General features: G+C 35.1%; 1 protein-coding gene across 32 annotated transcripts in view; it reads right to left on the bottom strand.

Annotated features, from left to right (window-relative positions):
• Positions 1-311: 311 nt before the first annotated feature.
• The window catches only part of LOC107492417 (negative regulator of systemic acquired resistance SNI1), a 148,866-nt gene continuing 127,859 nt past the window's right edge, over positions 312-21,318 (bottom strand). For 6 of the 32 annotated variants that reach the window (XR_008010594.1, XR_008010596.1, XR_008010616.1 and 3 more), the window contains 4 exons: positions 1,247-1,317; positions 1,075-1,140; positions 815-880; positions 339-675 (listed from right to left, as the gene is read on the bottom strand). The gene's annotated coding sequence lies outside the window, so the exon portion shown is untranslated. Of the gene's footprint in view, positions 676-814; positions 881-1,074; positions 1,141-1,246; positions 1,318-1,627; positions 1,691-1,972; positions 2,121-2,478; positions 2,526-2,802; positions 2,926-3,357; positions 3,481-3,605; positions 3,864-21,318 lie in introns of those variants that run through there. The other 26 variants (XR_008010575.1, XR_008010579.1, XR_008010589.1 and 23 more) reach the window with 16 other exon arrangements.

The raw sequence follows: 21,318 nt of genomic DNA, 5'->3' as shown, positions 1-21,318 counted from the left end.
TTTTAGGTGCTCATGCTTCTTGCCACCGGTTGTGGGGTGCTTCCAGCAGCTTAAAGGGACCATATGAATGAACTAATTTGCCATGAAAGGAAACTAGTAAATTAGTTCTCAATTCAAAAGTTGAAAATACAAAAATCTGGCCTTCTATATATTTTAATTCATGGACTTCCAACAAAAATTTTTAGAAGTTGCAAAATCAATTTCTAGGACTAGGACTAGGAACAATTCTAAAGCAGAGCAAAGTAGAGGCTCTACAAACACATTCAGCTTAAAATAGACAACCTAAGTCGGCAAGAGTAAAAGCGAAATCAAACAATCATGCCTTATAGCCATATAGAATATCAAGAACTGAACCGATAACCCCGAAAAATTTCTCTCGTTATAACCAAATTCACCAATCACATTATGCAAAATGCTTACAATCCATGTATGAGGGTTAGGAAGATAGTAAAGCTTTTAAATAACAGGAATCAAACCATTACTTCTATTACATAACCACCTTAGTACTAAAGTAACAAAAAAGGAATACCTGTGACCAACAAGGAACTGCATTACATCTGGACCAATTTTTTTAATAGAACTTTTAGTGCCAGTTTTATTTGAGAAGCATTTCAAAGCCACTTCAAATGTTGCATCCTCAGGAGAGCCATTTGACTTTCGAGTGTGAACAGAAGGCTGCAATTATGTATAAAACAAACAAAATTAAATAGAGATTATGAAACCTGTAGCTTACTATCCGTTGAGGCTCCATTTCAAAAGTAACAATACATAATATTAAGCAAGTAGATTTTCAAACAATCTAGCTGCTGATTACCTTAGTCATGTATTTCCACAGGTAATGCACAACTATTTCCAGTTTCCATTTTGGTTCACTGAAGGTCTGCAATCACGCTCAGTAAAAATAGAACGATTAGCCATAACATAACTGTCATGTCATCAATACTATGTAAATATCATATAGTGAGATTTATTTTGCTTCTTGATTAGTATAACTAGAAGAAAATGTTTCAAAAGGAAACGGATAATCCTGTACAGACAGCTATTTGCAAAAAGGGTGAGAGGATCACACTCAACCTTAAGAAATAGGGGGATGGTATCTATGCTGTAAGCTAGTTGATCTAAAATTATGTCCATCAAAGTCTGCATCAAAATAGGATGTAAGACATATTTTCGCCAGGAGCATTGAGTAAAACTGAAAAATCAATTGAAAGGAACCTAGAGAAACATAATTAATCGAAACAACTACCTCAGACCATCTGCTCTTGTTGTGTGGCCTTCAAGATCTGCTTTCTTCCTTGATATATCAAGGTCCTTAATCTAAAATCATCCAGAATATTAATTAAAAAAAATTGTTTGAACTTCAAAATACATAATCTTTTCAGAAACTTACCATAACAAAAAACTTATCCACAGAGACACAGATGTTTTTCACTACTTCATGTAAAGCAAAAGATAATACAGTATGAAAGTGTTTGGATAACTGAGATTCAGTATTCTTTTGAATCTCTAGATGTGCATGTTAGCTCAAACCAACAAATAAGCAAACCATCGAACACTTGGTGTGCACAGCGAAATTCATCTAACCTAACTGCTAATGAAAAAGAAAAAGAGAAGTTATGCAACCAACCTGCGTAGCCAAATTGAGAAAAGAAGATACTGGGACAAGAAAATATGACATTTGTTTTTAATCCTGCACCAAACCAGAAAAATTAAAACAATGAACAATATGTGCAGATATATGTAATACCGAAGAATAGGCTTGCAGGGCTGAACTTGATTTCATTTGCAGCCCCAACTACTACTAGGACACCAAATGTTTTCAGAAGTGCTATGTAAGGATCAAAAGGATGATCACCAATGATGTGTCAATTATATAGTCTAGTGTCTTTGTTAATCCCTACATGTATACATATATATAGCAATATTAGTCAACATTCAACTCAGTCATCATGTCATGAGGTAGAAATCTTACTGTTGCACCAAATGCTCTTACACTCATACACTATGAACCTATTTATAGAAAGGAAAATTAACAAAGTGTTACTATGTAATTATCGCTGATGATGCAATAGATTCCAAGTGGCTCATGGGTTATCCAACATATCTTACAATCTTCTTAAAATAAATGTCTTGATTTTTTTTCTCAGCCTTTTAGTTCCATCTGGGCAACGAGAAGGAAGTACCCACTTCCTGGAAACAAGTATAAGTGGACAAAATCTCCCTCAAATAGTAAGATTCACTATATGTTATTATTCAATAGAAAATATTATATGTTTGCATGAAATACAGTTCTGTCAAAGGTGCCAAAATTTGTCTATATTACCATCATAGATATAATCTAAATAAGCCTAAAATATTCATATTCAGGGTGAAAGCATAAACATTCAAGATCAAACCACATTGCAAGGTTTGAATTAATACAAAAGGCATTCGAGGTCAAATCATTCCTGAAGTTCCACAAAATAATAGACGCGTTACCTCTCTTCAATTACTGCTCTAAATGCGTCCACGAATACTTCAACATTCTGTTTTGAACATTAAAATTCAAAGGGAAATAAACCAAATTGGATATGATTTTAGGACCAAAACAAAGAGAAATAAAACCAAACTAATGAATAAATAAAAATAAATAAATAAAATGTGTTCCCTTGTTTTGCAGCCACTTATCCAGTTATCCTTTATTTCTACTCTCTCGCTGACACAGCCAAAAACTGACCATAGGTAAGGCTTAAATTGTTTAAGATATTTTGTAGTATATTTTGTTTAAGATCTGAAAAATCAATTTTCTGTAGGCATATGTACCTTAATAGCTCCTTTCAGCCCTTTCTTTGCATAATCAACTGGCGTCTGGTTATTTTCAATGGAGGCAATGCGGCCGCTAATGTCAATGAAGTCTCTAGAAGGAATACAAATTGGAGTCCCAACCTATCAAATAGAAGATATTACATACAAACTCATAGAAACCATGAATCACGAAACAAAATAGAATTAACAAGGCTCGTTCATTATACTAACAGTAGAACCCAAACAGATAAAGTCGGTTTTAATGATAAGAAAATTCTTTCAAGATAAGGTTTAGAGATCTCAATCAGAACAACAATTGGGTTGACTGGGATCACTCCAAAAGATAATGATGCAAAACAACATAAATTAGTAAATCAATGCTTTGAATTTTGAAAATGTGAATTAAATATATATTATAAACAATACCAGTGTAACAACTTTTTTTTCTTTAAGTGATACTATTTTATTTAGTACACATCTCTCCTTTGAAAACCTCATTCTAATCAGTCAACAGAGTAATTTAAATCTATGTACTTAGCACATTGCATTTCATGAACTGGTAATTATAGTTACCTCAGAAGCAGAACTCTAAAAGGCACAATAGATTATCTTCAACGCAAACTTTTAACCATAACAATTAATGGAGCTACTTTCAAAACCAAATTCGAACCTTGAAGAGGATTCAAGAACAAAAATCTAAACCATAAAATAAAAGTGGAACAGATTGAGTTTTAGATGCAATAATAACGTATGAACAATTGAATTCCAAACAAAATATAGATCAATAGAAATTCCAGAATCTAAAATAGATAAAGACATACATGTAGGTTTTAGATCTGGTGACACGATGACTCGACGAGGCTGTGAACGGCGAGGATGGATGGCGCGAGACAGAGAGAGACATAAGCTGAGCGGCGGCAGAGGAAGCTCGTGTAACGCGAGCAGCAGAGGAGGGAGCTCATGCGAGCGAGCGGCGGCGGAGGGAGCTCGTGCAAGCAAGCAGTGACCGAGGGAGCTCGTGCAAGCGAGCGGCGACAAAGCAGAAGCGACGGAGAAATCTGCTTGTAATTTTAATTTGTTGATATTTTTTACAGTAAAATTTTATTGGAAAAATCTGCTTGTAATTTACTATTTCTTAATAGTAATTCTTTATTAATTCGATGGTCGAATTTGAATGTGTATATAATAAAGAGTTAATATTCAAAATCGTCCCTGAAATATGCATTGTTCTCCATATGAATTCTCGAATGATAAAGTTAATTAAAATAGTCCCCGAAAGATGACGGACATGACCACTTTAGTCCCTCCGTCCTGAGCTGGCTAACGTTGGGTAACATGTGCCGTTAAGTGACCATGTGGCACAGTAACAAAATGACGCCGTTTTGAATTAATGGGTTCCAGGAGCTGAGATGACGTCGTTTGGTGTCCAAGAGAGATTCAAAATATTCTAACCCATCATCCCCTCTGTCAACAAGCATCTCACTCTGTTTCGCTCCAAAATTTGTCGTCTCCGTCAAGGTATGCCCTAACCCTTCAACCGAACACTTGAAGTAGGCCATCAACCTTCGTCAGCGTAGGAAGACCAATAGCCTGGAAGAGGTATCGCTACTGAATACAGAGGTAATCATCTCCTAGAGCAACATTGATAGTGGAGGAAGCCATCTCGACTATTATAGGTAAAGATGAATCGTTTTTCTTGTTTATTGAGTTATTATGTGGCGTGATGTCTTGATAGTGGCGTGAGTCATGGGTTCATCTGATTGTGGGTAGGGTTTGTGGTGAGTAAGAGTTTGCATGACTGTTGTTGTATGATATGAGTGGATTAAAATGGTTTGCTGTTACTGGCATTTGTGATGATTTGTTAGGTAGGATTCTTCCATTTTAGTGAGGGTTCTACTAGGTTGTTGCATGTTTGTTTTGGGGTTAGTGTTTGTTTTGGTATATTTTATTTTGTCTGATAATGGTATTATTGTCTCTGTTATTATAGATGGAGGGTTCTCCCATGACTTTTATCTTTTACCATGGTGGAATGTTTAAAAACTCTGTTGAGAGGGATATGATATATGAACCCGACAACACTAAAGTCTTGATGGGTGTTGATGGAGACACACTAGATGTGTTCTTTGTAAGCGGCTACTATAAGGAGTTGGTATATATTGAAGCTGGAAACTGTTGGTGGAAAGCTCCTGGAGTGCCACTCTCTTCTGGTTTGAGAAGCTTAGTTACAGATGCAGATTTGGTTGCAATGTGTAAGGATTGTAGGAGAAACTAGAATGTGATAAATATTTACCTTGAGCACTATATTTCACAGCTATATACAGTAGACAACATGGTTGAGGGTGTTGGCAATGTTGAAGCAGAAAGTAGCAAGCAACAGAAGTTTTTCCAAGCGAAGAGTAGCCATTCTGAACCTGGCAAGATGGCCACCACTAGTCACCCTGAGTCTAAGAAACAAAACCATGTGCCCACTAAGTCAATTCCACAGCCCAGCTCTCAGTCCAACAAGCCAACTATGAAGCCCAACTCTCAGCCTAATAAACCAGCAAAGAGGCCCAATTTTCAGCCCACTATGAAGGCCCACAAGCCCAGCCATGCCACAACGCAGCCCATGAAGGTTCCTTCGCAGCCCATGAAATCCCACTCTCAGCCCAAGAAGGTCAACCGTCAGGGCAGTGCAGTTCCACCTCAACCCAATACACCATCTGAGGAAACCAAGAACTCACAAGGGAATAGTAATAAGAACAAAGACGGTGGCAGTGGCTGCAGACTGACCAGATCTAGGAGGCATGTGAAAGAAGTTCCCATCCAGGAAGAAGACAGTGACTCTCATGACTCATATGAGAGTACTGAGAATGAATTATATAAGCCTCCTAAAGTTGTAGGAGACAACCTGTATAGCAGTGAGAGTGATACTGAGACTGACAACAGGAACAGTGGTGGAAGAAAGGACTCCAAATGTGAAGTAAGAGAGAAGCAAAGGCCTCCTAAGACAAGATTAGGGGACAAAAAAATAGAAATTGATGACTCTAGCTATGAGGGTTCTGAGGACGAACAAAGCTCTGATTCTAGTATGCTTACTTCCTTAGGGTTAATGGTTACTTAATTTATTTTGCATTTGTCGTATGGTTACCTTATGTGCTGAAATTGTTTTTTGGCAGATGTAGATGAGGATGATGATGACCTCGAAGGACACTCAGATGCTGACTCATGGTATTCAGAAGATTCTGGTAAACAGCTGGAGTCTGATGAGGAATCACCAACAGTATACCCTCAATTTAATGAGAAAACTAAGTTTGGGCAACTGAAATTTGAGGTTAGTATGGTATTTAAGTCAAAGTCTGAATTTATGTAAGCCACTAGGGATTACACAATTCAGTGGGGTAGAAATATTTCATTCGTCAAGAATGATAAAGTAAGAGTTAGAGCTGTTTGTAAGAGTGATGATTGTCTATGGGTTGTATACTGTGTATTTAACAAACCAGACAGGTCTTGACAAATTAAAACTTTGGTTGATAACCACACATGTCCTAGGAGGAGGAAGAATAGAGCTGCCACCCAAACATAGACACTTAGTAAATTAGTCCCTAAATTTAGGAAACATCCCACTATGAAGCACCGAGAGGTTTATGACTGGTTTGTTAGAAAGTGTAACGTGTATTTGAACAGCACATGTATCACTAGATCCTTAAAAGCTGCTAGGTAGGTCGTTGAGGGAGATGAAATAGCACAGTATGGGTTAGTGTGGGACTATGCTAATGAACTACTGACTAGCAACCCCGGATCCACAATTCAAGTTGGTGTCATCCCCATGCCCGAGAGTCCTCCCCTGTTTGAACGATTCTATGTCTGTCTCGATGCTTGTAAGAGAGGCTTTAAGGCAGGTTGTAGACCTTTGATAGGACTGGATGGGACGTTTCTGAAGACATTACATGGGGGTAAATTCTTACAGCATGTGGACAGGATGCTAACAATCATATCTTTGTGATTGCTTATGCTATCGTAAGTGTGGAAAATAAGGATAACTGGCAGTGGTTCCTGGAGCTACTGCACAAAGATTTGGGAGACTACAGGGAGAACAAATGGTGCTTCATCTCGGACATGCAGAAGGTAAGGATGATGTTGACATGATATATGGCATTCTGAGTATCAATTTGATTTAATGAATATCTTCTTAAGGACTATTTTGAATTAATGAATATCTTTTGAGGACCATATTGACTGATAATCTTTTCGTGTTTTATTAACAATGCAGGGTTTAATTCCTGCCGTTTAGGAGGTGTTTTCAAGGGTCCATCATCGCTTCTGCGTGTGGCATCTGTGGCGCAATTTCTCAAAACAATGGTCAAGCACTGAGTTAAAAAGATCTGGTGTGGGAATGTGCAAAATCCAGGACCACTAATGAGTTTAATAGAAACATGAACAGAGTTAAGTTGATAAATCAAAAAGCTTGGTAGTATCTAGACAAGTGGCCAAAAGATGCATGAACTAAGGCGCATTTCAGTGAGGTTCCTAAGGTGGATAACATATGCAACAACGCATGTGAGTCATTCAATGCCAAAATCAAGCACGAAAGGAGCAGGCCCATCCTAACCTTAGCTGAGGAAGTTAGAAGGATCATAATAAAGAGCATGATTGACAACAGGAAGAAGTTATAGAACTATCAAGGAATTCTTCCCCCTGTTCAGCAGAGTAGACTTGAAGCAATGACAACCTTGTCTAGCCATTGGGCTCTTCAGTGGTGTGGAGATGAAAAGGAAGAGTTGTACGAAGTGCATGGCTAGCCAACCAATATGGTTGTTGACCTGGGAAAGCATACCTGCACTTGTAGGTTCTGGCAACTAACATGTAACAATTTCAACATTTAGAGAAGTTTCATTCATTCGTGTTATTTGGTTTACTTAACAACATAATTTGCCTTATATAGGAATGCCATGTATGCATGCAATATCTGCCATACAGGATAAGAATGAAAAAAAGGCTGAGGAGTACTGCCATGACTTGTTGAAGATGGATGCCTATAGGAGGACTTACTCTTTCAATGTCATTCTGGTAAAAGGACATGATTTATGGGAAAAAAACACCACATCCTGCACCTGTCCCACCCCCATTTAAACAGAAACCTGGAAGACCGACAAAAAAAAGAAGAAGAGAGAAGGATGAACAGCCAACTGGGTCAAAGACAAAGATGAAAAAAGTACAACCCAATCATATGCATGTTCTGTGGTGAGGTTGGCCACAACAAAAAAAGCTGTGCAAAGAAGAAAGCTTTTGATGTTGAGAAAAATGCTAGGCAGATGCAGCTGCAACTGGCAGCTACTGCTCCTATTGCAGATGGAGCTGACCCTGAGGTGAATGATGTCCCTCTAGAACTTGATACTACTCCAGAAGCAATAACACCTCTGCCTTCACTTCTAGCACCGATCCAACCCCCTACAGAGATTGACATCAGCCAATCTGAGAGCATTCCACCAACACAAGCTACACCCCAGGTATAATCACTGCTGCAGTCTAAAAGCTAAACCTGTGTTTTATAAACTAACAACTGCTTTTGGTATTGGCTTATGTAGGACAAAGTTACAGCCAGGCCACCTAAATTACAGGTGATTCAAGCAAAAGTAAGAGCTAGATCCTCCCCTACACCTACTTCATCTACACCAGTGGCAATCTCGGCTGAGACCATCAAAAGGACAAGTTCTGCGACTACTAAGAAGTTGGCCAACTCTATGACTTTTGTTCCTACTCCAGGCTTCAAGCATCCTAGGAAGAATGATAAACCACATTGATGACAAAGCAATGTTTTCGGGCTGCTTTAGTTTTTTTGTATAGGGCAAATGAAGTAACATTTTGTGGTTATTGCAATCTGATACTTGTGATAGCCCTTCTCTTTTGGTGTAACCTTCATTTTTAGGATTGGATACCTTATGAATTGTGGTACTTATCTTGCAGACAATGTGACTATTAGCCTTGAATGGCAGCACAATGCTATGACTAACTTTAATTACTTATTCTGGATTATGGCTTAATTTTATAGCAACAGTGATATTGATTAGTTTGCAATATTCCACAATGCCAGTAATTCAGACTTTGGAGTTAACCTTAAACAGCACTAATCAAACGTCTATTCTCATTCAATCAAACCAATTCAATACACCATTACATTTCAACAGGATTTTATCTACTTACAAGTACATATCAAACAACAATGCTCACATTAATCACAACTATCACTAACATGAAAATTACTAGCAGTTTCAAATATCTAACTTCAGCTTCCAAGCTACCCAATTTCCATGTCTCCTTCACCCTCCATTCATCATACTCACTTTCAACATGCAATTCAGTTCTGGAATCTTCCTTAGCACCACCTTCAACCACTGCTTCACAGTCATCAGCATCAACCCACTTAAAGTAATTGCAGCGACTGTCCTTCTGAAAATTCAAAAATCAGAGAAGAATACAATGAATAACACCCAACAATGCAGAAGAAGATGGAAAAACTTCAAAAATTTCAAAACAACTTACCCGGTACCTTGAACATGCATAGAATAATATGTTTGGGTTCTCTGCTGTCCCAGATTTTTTTATCACAGCCTTCAACCCGCAGATACATGCTTCCTCGTGAGTCTTCCTCCTCATTCTCATTGAAGCACTGGAACCGTTACTCTCGTGCGACCGAAGAGATACCCCACCACTACGACATCTATTTCCCGTCTCCATCCTCCCAGCGACCCAACAATTCCAAAATGCCACTTATTTATCATCGCATTTAGGATTAGGGTTCATCATTTGAGGGACTGATTTGATTTCTTTAAACGAACTTACCTTGTCAGCAACCCCATCGTACACGTAGGCCTCAGCCACGCGGTCACTTAACGGCACACATCATCCAACGTTAGCCAGCTCAGCGGACAAATAGATGGAGGGACTAACGTGGTCATGTCCGTCATCTTTCGGGGACGATTTTGATTAACTTTATCATTCGAGGACTGATATAGAGAACGAGGTATCTTTCAGGGACGATTTTGAATATTAACTCACATAATAAACGACAATTATTAATATATAATTATTCAATCATGTTATAAATATACTAAAATTAGTCCTTAATTAAATATTTTATATACAAATACATATTTTGCATTTTATAAAACATTTTTTTATATTGTTGTAAATAAATTTGATTATTTTAGTAATTGAATTATTTAGTTCTTTATTTTTAATATTCAAAATTTAAAATTTTATTTTGTTAAAGATGATTAAACCAATAAAATTAAAATAGAGATTACAAATTAAATTGAATTAATTTAAATTATATTTCAAATTATAATAATTTAGAAAAAGGAATTTTTTTTTGGGAGAGTGAGTGAGTTAGTTTCTATGAGTGGTTAGTTAGTTACTGTGACTTAGTTAATTCTGTTAGTGTTTGGAGGAATGGCAGTGATCCTCTAGTGTATAAATCGGCATAGTTACACTAATAGTAATGTACTTGTACAATCTGGATATAACAAAATTCATGTTTTTTTTTTTGCTGTGCATTCTGATCTTGGTAATCAAGATCTCTAATATGGTATCATATAATTTTTTTAACAGCTTTGCAAACACTATTGAATAGTTAGAAACAATATATAATTAAGCAACTAAATAAGATGTGAGCATTATAATGTGAATCTAAAACAATTAAACATAAATTTATATTAATAAAAAAATCAAAATAAAAGATTTTTTTGCAACTAACAAACAGTAGAACTCAATTTAAATTATCCAATGAGTAAATATTCTGCACTTTAAAATTTGAAATTTGCCATGAACCTTGATATCATGCCAAGGAGTTCCAAAAATCCAAAATTCTTGATTTTCACGATCATGGTAGGCAATGCAACTAGGTAATTAAGATGTGGTTATGGAATACTGAAAAATGGGAGTCCAAGATTCTCCAACTCCATGTCTTTACATCATCCACATTGAGACAAGCAACTCATTAAAATACATGAAACAAAGAGAACTCTTGAAATCTACTATGGAGTCTTTACCTTGACCCCTGGGCGTGTTAGAGAAGAATTGGAACTGTTCGGTGTCAAAATTGAAAGTCCATATTGTGGCATTTCTATTAACATCTCTACCAATCCAATGAAATGCCCCCATTAAAATAAGTAGGATGGTCGAACACATATATCAAATGTTTGAGATAATCTACCTCAATATTTTTTCATGTCGATGTTCCAACTGTGTGCATTTGAACAACTATTCGATGATCATGTTTAAAGATATGGATTCTCATTATCTTGTATTGGTTTGTTTTGGGGTGAAAACCAAAACACCAAGATATTTGCTCGCAGGGTGTCAAGATTGCAGGCTGTTTTGGAAGTCTTATGAACTCACCTGTTATTGGGTTGCAAACATATGAAATGTCTCTATCTATTGACCACCTCATGTGAAAAAGACCATTACAAGAATGCACGTCAACATAAACTCTTTTATTCTGAAATGATTTGGGAATAGGGAGAGGAATCTCAAATTTAGGATGAAGTTTTATGCTGCTACTATTATTGGGTTCCAAGACCTCAAACAAACTGAGGCAGAATGAATTGTTTCTCCATTCAATTCAGTCATATTCAACAAGGTGAAAGATTTTTGAATGGCAGTGTCGGATCATGGTAGCAGGAGGTGTATAAGTAAAGAGTAACTTGGCAAAGTTTGGATCAGAAATCAATATATTTTAATGCTTGCAAACACATCTACGAATGAGAACAGATTTCATGGGAAGTCTAATAAAAATGTCGGTAATTATAACTGCAGGTGAAATTGCTTTTGGATGGCTGACACGTGTTACTATATGGTTTAAAAAAAATCGGTTTATTTTATATAAATGGTTTATTTAAAAAATCGGTTTGAATTGAACCAAACAGTTACTTTTATTCTCTTCTTCTTCGTTTCACACGTAAAATTCGTTCTCTTTCAATCCCTTTTTCAGAACTAATATGAAACTTTCAATTAGGTATGTTCCTTTTATTTATATTTCTTAATCAAATTTATTATTTCAAATGTATTTCTTAATTTATGTTTTTATTCATTCCTCTGCGAATGATGAAAATTATTTAATAAATACGTACATATTTATGTCATCACACCATTCAGGATCATAAATACCAAGATAATTCATGGCAATTTTATGTGATGGAAGACAAAAATGTAATTATGGTATAACGTAGACTAGTTTGATAGCATGAACATTGTTGAAATTTTGGCATGATCTCTTTCATATTTGTTATATATCTCTTTAGTTGGTGATGTTATAATTTATTGTGATGATATGATGGTAGTTTAATTGTATGAGTTAGGTCCTTTTTATTTGGTTGAATTTTTTCTATGACTATCCTATTCTTGATGACAATGTCAAAATAAATATTTTCATTAGTTATTCTTTTTTTTCTATATTTTTGAATCAATTTTATTTTGAAAAAAATTATTAAAAATTTTTGTTGTAAACAAAATTAATAATATTATGTTCAATTATTTAAGGAGACCAAATTATTTTTATTAGATACTTTTGTTTTATTGAAAATAAATTCTAATTTCATTAAAAAATAAATTTTAGTTGATAAGTAAAAACACAAAAACGTGCATGATAATGAAATCACAATTTCTAGACAAGTAAATTATAGTTTTATTATCTTAAAAAAATAATTTATTTATAGAATAATATTGAAAAATCAACAATAATTTACATGAAAATAGTTTATTAGTAAAATAAAAGTTAATTGATTGATTACCAGAAAATTTAATTTAACGATAAATTTGCAATTGAACATATTTTTACAACTTAATTTAAAATCTGTTTACAGCTTAATTTAAAAGTAACTGAAAATGTAAGTTATGGAAAACAAAACAAAACTCATCAAGAAAATAAAAACAGAGACACAAAAAAAAGGACAGATAATATTATTTATGCCATTCCTATAAAAAAAATCGTGAATTTTGTTTCTTTTTCAGAATACTAAATTTTACTTTTTCAAACAATTTGTATATATATATTTGACAAAAATTAAATAAAAAAAAGTTCAGATAAATTTAAAGAAAAATTGGTCAATATGAATAAAGAAAAAGAACATATCAAATTCATCTGTTAGGAATTTAGGAATAACACGTAGAAATAATTTAAATTATTTTAAAAGTAGTTATTTGGTCTATTTAAACCGGTTTTTTTAAATAAACCATTTATATAAAATAAATTAGTTTTTTTAAACCATACAGTAACACGTGTCAAATGATCCAGAAACAACTTCACCTGCACTGCAGTCGACTGCAGGTGAGTTTCCACCATAAAATAATTCAGAAAAAGAGAAAGAAGAAATTTACGATGTTGTTTTGTGTTACTTCAGGGAGAAACAAAAAATATAGTATATGATAAAAAATAAGTTAAAAGATACTTGGCTGCATTGATAAAAATATACTATATGATAAAAACTCAGGTAATATATGTTTAATAATTTTTTCTTTTTCTAAAAAATATTTTTGCACAAGTATATCACAAAAAGAAAAATATATTCACTTTATTGTGGAAGTATGTATTTTATAAGAATAATTATAAGCTAGTATTAGTCATTTTTTATTTTTAATATTAGATTAGTAATGGTGTTTTTTTAAATTATGATCTACTGTAGTATTTTTCTAAAATGTGGGATGATTTAATGTACAGAGTACAAATCGGACCGTCCAATTTCTGTACTCTAAATTTTTAAAATTTTTTAACATAAATCGGTGGGTCCGATTTGTGTACCCCCATAATTTTAAAAAACATCAAAAATCACCACGTTAAAATATAACACTCATTCTACTGTCATATCAAAATTTTTTAGCCATTAGTAATAGGCTTCATCAGTGATTTGAAATTAAGAGCATCTTGTCAAATATTATTAGCAATATTTCTAATGACTAATATTAAATAATCTACTGTACATATCATGCTTTGATTGATTTAAGAAAGATTGAGCTTATCCCTGCAACTGTGGCATAACACATGATGATTCAGGCCAACCTAATCTCCCCTCTATCTACAGATTAACAACCATTGTCCCAATTAGATTATTAGGTTCTTCTGGTATAGGTATAGTTTTTCCTCCAAAAGAGGAACAAGTAAAGGAAAGTCGACATTTAAATGATAATAAAGTGATAAAAATTATAAATAAAATAATAATTAATATCTCATTTTATAATTTTACCAATTGTTTATAATTAGAATAAATAGGTTTAATTTGATTGAAACTAATTAAATATATTAGAAAGAAAGAAGAAAAAAGACATAGAAAAGAAAACTGTTCATTCATTGTCATTTTACAATTCACAAAACACGATTCATTCGTTTTGAAGAGTAATTGGTCTAACAATACAAGTAATTAGAAATGAAATTGTAAAACTATAAATAACAGAATTAAATAAAAACCAAATACATGCAACACACTTTTTTACTGACGTTCTAAAAGAGTAATCCTCATAACCTACTATTGTTATGGAAATCATAATGGACTATGACTGCTCTGATGCCAAAGACAAATGGGCCAGCAAGAAACGCTAAGAAAAATTTTATCTAATAAACTATTTTATGGTTAACTATCAAACAATCTAACATGCCTCCTTCTAATTTTTTCACGAAGTACGTTTCTAATTTTCTAATAAAGTATTTCAGGTAGCTCTCAAGGATATTAGAAACCACAGGACACAAAAGAGCTAAAAACATAGTTCCGATATTATTAGATTCAGAACTAGGAATAATATCCCCATATCTTATTGTACTTAGAATAACTACTATGAAATAGATGGCATCCACAATTACCACAAACTTTTTTATAGAATTGTCTTTATTAGACTTATCCTTAAACTTCCGGATCAAGTAAACTAAAGCCCCAAACAAAAAACAAATTAAAAGCCATACTAAAAGTAACTCAGTACATTTCTTTTTAGGAGATAAGGGTGGGTCACTGTCATTATGTCCCTGAAATTAAATAGAGTTAACAATAATTAGTAATTAAATAATAGTTTTTTATAACAAATAAATTAAAAACATGTAAATAGTAATGTTAAAAAGAGTCATATCTTAATTATATCTAAAAAAATATTTTAACTATGTGTTTATTAATCTTTTATTTTGAACTATTAATTTTTAAGGATAAAATATATTTTTTGTCTCTAATATTTACAATTTTTTTAAAAAATACTCCAAACGTAAAATTTTATTCAATTTTGTATCTAGCATTTTCGATTCATTCAATTTTGTCTCTAATATTTTTTATTTGTGTCAAAACTATCATTAAAAATTTTCAATTTTATCCTTAACAGTTTACGTCAAATTAACATCTAGGTAATTTTGACACAAATTAAAAACGTTAAGGCATTAAAATTTTCAAAGAACATGACTTAGAAAAGCAATAACAAATTAAAACTAAAATTAAAAATAAAAACCTAATATTCCTTAGTATTTAAAAAGGGAAAAAACTATGTAGTGGCACTAGCATGCCTTAGAACATAGTTATTAAAACTATACCGGATCGACTGGTTTGATTAAAAAATCGGTGAATCAAATTCTAAATTAATTAGGTCCAACATTCTTAAAGTGTTAACAGAACATAATATCATTTCTTATCATTTGGTAAATTTATATTTATCTATACTATAATATTTATGAAATTATAATATATTACAAAAGTTTAACATACCTCTAGAGAAGTTGAGATATTGGTCTGGAAAGAGGGATTTATCTCGGGAAATAATTCAAGTACTCGATGCTGAAATCAAATGAAACAAAAAATATAATAGTTTTAGTTTTTATTTATATTTTTAGTACTTTCAAATAAATATGACCAAACTAATTAACTTAAAATACAGGAAAGCAATAACAAATTAAAACCGAAATTGAAAAAAAAATTAAAAATGTTATTATAGTATTTAGAAAGTAACGGACGATTACTATTTTCTTTGGTATTTGCAAAATAAATTAATATTTTTCACTAAAAATATTTAATATTCTTTAGGGAGCGACTATGATATAAATACCAAAAATTATTTAAATTTATATATTTATGATGACATATCTTAGAGTATAATTGTTAAAACTGGACCAAACATTCGATCCAAAAACTGATAAATCAGACGTTAAACTAATCCGATCCAATATTCTAAAAATATTAACAGAACATAATATAGAAAATTAACACACCTGTGAAAGGTTTGAGGTAGGCAACTGAAAAGAGCGATTTGGCAATTCGGCATCATCATGAAAATTAGGTTCACATGGCTGAGATCAAATGAAAAAAAATAAATATAATAGTTTTAGTTCTTATTCTTATTTTTGGTACAAATTGAATATATAGCTATATTTATTGTAGGACACTTAAAATGTCTTTATTTAATAATACTGTGACACTTTTGCATCAAATTTTTTAACGGTCACTAGTTACTATACTGAGTAGATCTCTCACTCTTTCTCATTTACAGATCTACTTCCTATTTCTTCCACGCTATTATTCACGCTCGTTTGATATGAGGAGAAGAGAAGAGATGAGAAAGTATCATCACAGCATAGCTTTCACCACACTGCAGTTTGCGTTCGCCGATAGCCATCGCCCTTCTCTTCCCCTCTTTTATGAGTATGAACCCTAATCTATTCTGTTCTTTTCATATTCTGCAGTGAAATCGCGATCCGATCATTCTAATTCAGAGCTCTCGCAACAGAGCAACCAAAACTTTCATGGATTTCGAATCAATCACTCAGGCCATGGATGGTATATCTTTCTTCTTTCTTTTTCATGTTTTTTATTTTTATATCTATGATACACATAATCTCCCTCCAGGGAGCAAATTTGCAAATTTAGGGTTCAGGAGGATCAAATTTGTGTATAATCATAATTAAAATTTGAAAATAGGGGATACTATGACTTTGTTATGCCTTATACGAATTTGTTAGCATTGAAGTTTCATGACTTTTATATATAATTGAAGATGTCTCCTTGTATTTTATTCTTGCCTAATGTTTTATATCAATAGAGTATGAGGGTTCCAAAAAAGATACTGTAGTTCAATGTTGAGGATGTGTTTACTTCATAAAGAGGATCCACTAGTAACTTACTTGGTGAGAAAATCCGCTAAGACTAGTATCTGATTGATGAGGATGGATGCCCTCCATTTCAAAATACAACACCTGAAGCACTTAAAAAACATTACTTAAAGTTATTGAAAAATGCTACAAGGCCTAGATATTTCAAAATAGAAAAATCTGTGTGAGTGCTTACCTGAGATCGACGGCGACTGGAAAATGAAAAAGAGGCCACCTATTTGGCTGCCTTTCGTGCTTAGAAGAGTGAGGACTTGAGAGAGACTTCTCTATGGCATAAAAAGGAAATAGTTGGAATACTATCTTTTTGAGTTCAAGGACGTGATCGCGGACGGAGATCGGCTCACAAAATGCAGCAGCTTGAGCGACTATGAGAGGCAGTGTGAGTGACTTTGAGAGGGAAGAGTGATCGTCTCTCAGAGAAATGAGAAAATACAGGTGACTAATGTAATATGGAACCAGTACCTTGAACGATTATGAGAGGCAGTGTGAGTGACTATGAGAGGGAAGCATAATCATCTCTGAGAGAAATGAGAAATGCATGTGAATAATGTAATATGGAATTAGCAGCTTGAGCGACTATGAGAGGCAGTGTGAGGGACTATGAGAGGGAAGAGTAATCATTCTGAGAGAAATGAGAAAATGCAGGTGAGTAATGTAATATGGAACCAGCAGCTTGAGCGACTATGAGAGGCAGTGTGAATGACTATGAGAGGGAAGAGTAATCGTCTCTGAGAGAAATGAGAAAATGTAGGTGAGTAATGTAATATGGAACCAGCAGCTTGAGAGACTATGAGAGACAGTATGAGTGACTATGAGATGGAAGAGTAATCCTCTCTAAGAGAAATGAGAAAATACAGGTGAGTAATGTAACATGAAACCAGCAGTTTAGGCGACTATGAGAGGCAGTGTGAGTGACTATGAGAGGAAAGCGTAATTGTCTCTGAGAGAAATGAGAAAATACAGGTGAATAATGTAATATGGAACCAGCAGCTTGGGCGACGATGAGAGGCAGTGTGAGTGACTATGAGAGGGAAGAGTAATCGTCTCTGAGAGAAATGAGAAAATACAGGTGAGTAATGTAATAAGGAACCAGCTATGGAACCAGCAGCTTGAGCGACTATGAGAGGCAGTGTGAGTGACTATGGGAGGGAAGAGTAATCATCTCTGAAAGAAATGAGAAAATGCAGGCGAGTAATGTAATATGGAACTAGCAGCTTGAGTGACTATGAGATGCAACGTGAGTGACTATGAGAGGAAAAAGTAATCGTCTCTGAGAGAAATGAGAAAATGCAGGTGAGTAATGTAATATGGAACCAGCAACTTGAGTGACTATGAGAGGCAGTGTGAGTGACTATGAGAGGGAAGTGTAATCGTCACTGAGAGAAATGAGAAAATACAGGTGAGTAATCTAATATGGAACAAGCAGCTTGAGCGACTATTAGAGGCAGTGTGAGTGACTATGAGAGTGAAGAATAATCATCTCTGAGAGAAATGAAAAAATGCAGGTGAGTAATGTAATATGGAACCAGCAGCTTGAGCAACTATGAGAGGCAGTGTGAGTGACTATAAGAGAGAAGAATAATCGTCTCTAAAAGAAATGAGAAAATGCAGGTGAGTAATGTAATATGGAACCAGTAGCTTGAGCGACTATGATAGGCAGTGTGAGTGACTATGAGAGAAAAGAGTAATCATTTCTGAGAGAAATGAGAAAATGCAGGCGAGTAATGTAATATGGAACCAGTAGCTTGGGCGACTATGATAGGCAGTGTGAGTGACTATGAGAGGAAAGAGTAATCGTCTCTGAGAGAAATGAGAAAATACAGGCGAGTAATGTAATATGGAACCAGAAGCTTGAGCGACTATGAGAGGCAGTGTGAGTGACTATGAGAAGGAAGAGTAATTGTGTCTGAGAGAAATGAGAAGATACAGGCGAGTAATGTAATATGGAACCAGCAGCTTGAGCGACTATGAGAGGCAGTTTGAGTGACTATGAGAGGGAAGAGTAATCGTCTCTAAGAGAAATGAAATGCAGGTGAGTAATGTAATATGGAACCAGCAGCTTGAGCGACTATGAGAGGCAGTGTGAGTGACTATGAGAGGGAAGAGTAATCGTCTCTGAGAAAAATGAGAAAATGCAGGCGAGTAATGTAATATGGAACCAGCAGCTTGGGCGACTATGAGAGGCAGTGTGAGTGAGTATGAGAGGGAAGAGTAATCGTCTCTGAGAGAAATGAGAAAATGCAGCTGAGTAATGTAATATGGAACCAGCAGCTTGAGCGACAATGAGAGGCAGTGTGAGTGACTATGAGAGGGAAGGGTAATCGTCTCTGAGAGAAATGAGAAAATGCAGGTGAGTAATGTAATATGGAACCAGCAGCTTGGGCGACTATGAAAGGCAGTGTGAGTGATTATGAGAGGGAAGAGTAATCGTTCCTGAGAGAAATGAGAAAATACAGGTGAGTAATGTAATATGGAACCAGCATCTTGAGCGACTATGAGAGGTAGTGTGAGTGACTATGAGAGGGAAGAGTAATCATCTCTTCAGTATGAGTGACTATGAGTGGGAAGAGTAATCATGTCTGAGAGAAATGAGAAGATGCAGGCGAGTAATGTAATATGGAACCAGCAGCTTGAGCGACTATGAGAGGCAGTGTGAGTGACTATGAGAGGGAAGAGTAATCGTCTCTGAGAGAAATGAGAAAATGCAGGCGAGTAATGTAATATGGAACCAGCTGCTTGAGCGACTATGAGAGGCAGTGTGAGTGACTATGAGAGGGAAGAGTAATCGTCTCTTAGAGAAATGAGAAAATGCAGGCGAGTAATGTAATATGGAACCAGCAGCTTGAGCGACTATGAGACAGTGTGAGTGACTATGAGAGGGAAGAGTAATCGTCTCTGAGAGAAATGAGAAAATGCAAGTGAGTAATGTAATATGGAACCAGCAGCTTGAGCGACTATGAGAGGCAGTGTGAGTGACTTTGAGATGGAAGAGTAATCGTTTCTGAGATAAATGAGAAAATGCAGGTGAGTAATGTAATATGGAACCAGCAGCTTGAGCGACTATTAGCGGTAGTGTGAGTGACTATGAGAGGGAAGAGTAAACGCCTCTGAGAGAAACGAGAAAATGCAGGTGAGTAATGTAATATGGAACCAACAGTTTAAGCGACTAAGAGAGGTAATGTGAGTGACTATGAGAGGGAAGAGTAATCGTCTCTGAGGGAAATGAGAAACTGCAGGTGAGTAATGTTATATGGAATCAGCAGCTTGAGTGACTATGAGAGGCAGTGTGAGTGACTATGAGAGGGAAGAGTAATCATCTCTGAGAGAAATGAGAAAATGCTGGTGAGTAATGTAATATGAAACCAGCAGCTTGAGCGACTATGAAAGGCAGTGTGAATGACTATGAGATGGAAGAGTAATCGTCTCTGATAAAAATGAGAAAATGCAGGTGAGTAATGTAATATGGAACCAGCAGCTTGGGCGACTATGAGAGGCAGTGTGAGTGACCATGAGAGGAAAGAGTAATCGTCTCTGAGAGAAATAAGAAAATGCAGGTGAGTAATGTAATTTGGAACCAGCAGCTTGGGCGACTATGAGAGGCAGTGTGAGTGACTATGAAAGGGAAGTGTAATCGTCTCTAAGAGAAATTTGAAAATGCAGGTGAGTAATCTAATATGGAACAAGCAGCTTGAGCGACTATTAGAGGCAGTGTGACTGACTATAAGAGTGAAGAATAATCGTCTCTGAGAGAAACGAAAAAATGCAGGTGAGTAATGTAATATGGAACCAGCAGCTTGAGCGACTATGAGAGACAGTGTGAGTGACTATGAGAGAGAAGAATAATCGTCTCTTAAAGAAATGAGAAAATGCAGGAGAGTAACGTAATATGGAACCAGTAGCTTGAGCGACTATGATAGGCAGTGTGAGTGACTATGAGAGGGAAGAGTAATCGTCTCTGAGAGAAATGAGAAAATGCAGGTGAGTAATGTAATATGGAACCAGCAGCTTGAGTGACTATGAGAAGCAGTGTGAGTGACTATGAGAGGGAAGTGTAATCGTCTCTGAGAGAAATGAGAAAATGCAGGTGAGTAATCTAATATGGAACAAGCAGCTTGAGCGACTATTAGAGGCAGTGTGAGTGACTATAAGAGTGAAGAATAATCGTCTCTGAGAGAAATGAAAAAATGCAGGTGAGTAATTTAATAGGGAACCAGCAGCTTAAGCGACTATGAGAGGCAGTGTGAGTGACTATGAGAGGGAAGAGTAACCGTCTCTGAGAGAAATGAGAAAATGCAGCTGAGTAATGTAATATGGAACCAGCAGCTTGAGCGACTATGAGAAGCAGTTTGAGTGACTATGAGAGGGAAGAGTAATCGTCTCTGAGAAAAATGAGAAAATGCAGGCGAGTAATGTAATATGGAACCAGC

This window comes from Arachis duranensis, chromosome 6 (genome assembly GCF_000817695.3).
Source record: "Arachis duranensis cultivar V14167 chromosome 6, aradu.V14167.gnm2.J7QH, whole genome shotgun sequence".
Taxonomy (NCBI): domain Eukaryota; kingdom Viridiplantae; phylum Streptophyta; class Magnoliopsida; order Fabales; family Fabaceae; genus Arachis; species Arachis duranensis.
The sequence above is the reverse complement of the archived record's forward strand: the minus strand, read 5'-3'. Positions and strand labels throughout refer to the sequence as shown.